We start from the raw sequence: 3,151 nt of genomic DNA, 5'->3' as shown, positions 1-3,151 counted from the left end.
ATCGTAACATGTGCCTAATTTTCTCGCCCCCACCCCCCCTCCAAATCTTTTTCACAAACGCGGCTGCGCCAAGCACAGGAAATCATCACATAGGCGTGAGAAACAAATATGATGAAAAGTATCAGAAATAAATATGATTCAAGTACCAAAAACAAAATATGATAGAAGATCCAAAAACAGAATTCAATGTGTTACGCTGTGGAAGGTGAGGAGCAGCGGCCCATGGCCAGTGAGGACAGCTTAGGGCGGGACAGCTTCCGGTACCGGCGCGAGACCTGGGTGGACAAGAATGGTGGGCTGGGTTCCAGCCTTTACATGTGACGGCTCCGTGAATATTCAGTTGGTTAGAAACTGAGACAGGCTAAAAAGGTGCAATATATTTGTAGCACTTGAACCTGTGACCTATATTTATTTGACAAATTTTCTTAAAATAGAGCATTGTTGAATTATTTTTCTTAAGATTAAGCACTATATTTTAATTTGAGATATCTATTTAGATCACTTTTGAAGATGCTCTAAATAGGACTAGAGTCGTCCGTGATCTACTGCTGTCTACTGCTGCCCGACACTGCCTGATTTGGGTCAGAAAGAGGTAGTTCACAACAAGTCAGGACTTTCACGTCATCGCGCGCGTGAGAGGAAACCACGGGCGTAGCCTTCGCCAACCTACGGCTGGCCTCGCCGTACTCGTTGCCGTTGTCCAAACGACGCAAACAAGGACGAGAGGCATGTGGCTTCCCGACTTCCCGTGTGACACGATCTCACCACGCAAGAGGACAGCCGCGTACCCGACCTTTCACGTCATATAGTTTATATAATACTTATTAATTTACGTAGGCTAAAAGATAATGTACCAAACAATTAAAAAAAGTAAGAAATTGGATCTTACATAAGATCTGGTTTCAGCATGATAGGCAAAATATCTCTACTACACATTAAGGCTGGAGCGAGGGCGTCCACCAACCTGACCGTGCCCCCGCTCCGGCCCCCGCCCACGCTGTCTTCCTTCCTGCAATCCCGCCCCCGCCCGCGCCGTCTTCCCTGCATCCCGCCCTCAACCGCGCCGACTTCCTTCCCTGCATCCCGCGGCGACCCCGCGCTCCCATCCATCTCGCCGCTGATGGCGCCCATCGTGGGAGGCAGGGTGGGCGAGGTCGCGCGTGTGTCTCCGGTCGTGGTCGTTTCGTTTGGGCCGACCGTGGGGGCGCTACTGTTTCCATCCTCCTGCTCTGACTTCTCTGCTTCATCCGATCCCCTCTCCCCCACCTGCCAGACTCCCCGCCGTCCACCGCTCGCCGCCCCCGGCCGCCATCCAGCCGTCGGTACAGGGCTCATCCTCCCGGTCGCAGCCGTGTCCAGTTCCTTCACGAAGAGAGGCGCGTAGACTGGGGAGTTGGAGCGAGGACAAGGAGACGAGGGAAAGGATGCAGCAGCTGCAACCGAAGCAGATGCACTGGGTGAGGGCCGACTCCTCCGACTTCGGGGGCGACCGTCCCGCCCCCCGCAGGTATCCATCCAGCTCCTCTTCCTCCTCCTCGCCGCCGCCGCCGCCTCGATCCCGTCCTGGACTAGAGTCTCACCCTACCCCTCTAACAAAGTAACAACCTCACGATTTTGTGATTTCGTGCAGCGGGCACACTGCGGTTATCTATCGTCACATGCACCCACCGCCGCGGCTCCTCCTCTGATGCTTGCCTCTGACTCCCCGATTACTCCATGCGACTTCTTCCATGCAACATTCATCGCCCCCTATGTGGCCTCCCAGTCACCAGCGCCACGACGCCTCTTGCGAAGAGGACGATTTGTACGGGTATGGGGGCATCGTCAATGAGTGGGGCACGATTGGGCTGTTGCTGCTCGAGGCGGCAGCCGAGCGGATCGTCGGGGATGGGGCCCTCGAGACATGGGGTGTCGCAGATAAGGCCACTCGTGTGAAGCTCTGCATGTTGGGTGAGAATCTTTTTGTGTGTGTGACAGTCCCCGGCTCCTTCATCTCGCCCTCCGTAGCTCCCTCCCTCGCTCTCTATCTTTCTATTGTTTTTCCGCTTCTACAGGTGTCCCTGTGGGGGTCCAGCGCGAGGGAGATCACACGCGTCGCGCCGCGCCGCGCGGAACGTGTTCGAGGAGCGCCAGCTCCATAGCCACCTCCATCGTGTTGTCGTGGCTGCCCTCTCCATTCAGGTACCTCACCTCCCACGCCACCATGAAAGGTCTTCCGGGAGCACAGGGATGACAAAGAGCCATAGGATTCCATCATGCCACCGGTAACCAGTCCCACAGTAGAGATTTCTTATCTGACTCAACCTTCATGTTAGTTGTGGCCTTCCTTCTGAAGCGGGTCCGACAGAATGGAGGGCCCCAACCATAGCAGGTGCTCCTATTGCAACCAACTCAGATGTGAGTGTGAGTGGAAGTGGTCCAACCAGCGAAGCCTCTGGTCTCTAGCAAAGCACCAGGTGATTGGAGCCAATGCCGGCACTCCATGACCAGCTAATTCGTCTGCTGGTTTGTTGCCGTCCTAATGGAAAGATTCATCCGAATACCTTTGTGATGCTAAAAAATTACCAATTTGTTTTTATGCACCTAAATGTTAATAGTTCATACTTGTGCTGGTTTGATTCAGCCATTCAGGGTGTAGTGGTTGGGACAATCACATATCTTAGTAACTTGTATGGCATATGACTTGCATATATTCTTTTTTAGTTTTTTTCTGAATAAATGAATCTGAACAATTATTCACAGTGATGCCCTATCTGTCTGCCAAGAATCAGTAAAGAGCATCACTGTGAATAACAATTTATTCACCTTTTCTAGATTTCATGAATGTAGAATTTGTGCATTTAATCCATTCTTTATTGTTATAGGTTCCAGATTAACTCCTTGTTGAAAGGGTGGCTGGAAGATGACTTGATCTTGTAACAGGGAAAATTTATCATTTGAAATATTCTCTGCTAAAGAATGAAGCGTTTCAAGGCTTACACAAAGGTTTGACGACAGAGAAGAAAAGGTGTGTATTTGTACAGGTTATGGGTAAGAGTAATGTCAAATGCAATTGTTGGGTCTATCATTAAACATGATATAATTGCTTATATAGGTACTCCCACCATTCATTGTTATTTGTTGCCGGTTAGTACAAAATTGAATAAAGTGG

At 50.8% G+C, this 3,151-nt stretch overlaps 1 pseudogene; it reads left to right on the top strand.

Moving 5' to 3' along the window:
- Positions 1-1,220: 1,220 nt before the first annotated feature.
- On the top strand, positions 1,221-2,731 carry LOC103627614 (uncharacterized; annotated as a pseudogene).
- Positions 2,732-3,151: the final 420 nt, after the last annotated feature.

This window comes from Zea mays, chromosome 5 (genome assembly GCF_902167145.1).
Source record: "Zea mays cultivar B73 chromosome 5, Zm-B73-REFERENCE-NAM-5.0, whole genome shotgun sequence".
Lineage (NCBI taxonomy): Eukaryota > Viridiplantae > Streptophyta > Magnoliopsida > Poales > Poaceae > Zea > Zea mays.
The sequence above is the reverse complement of the archived record's forward strand: the minus strand, read 5'-3'. Positions and strand labels throughout refer to the sequence as shown.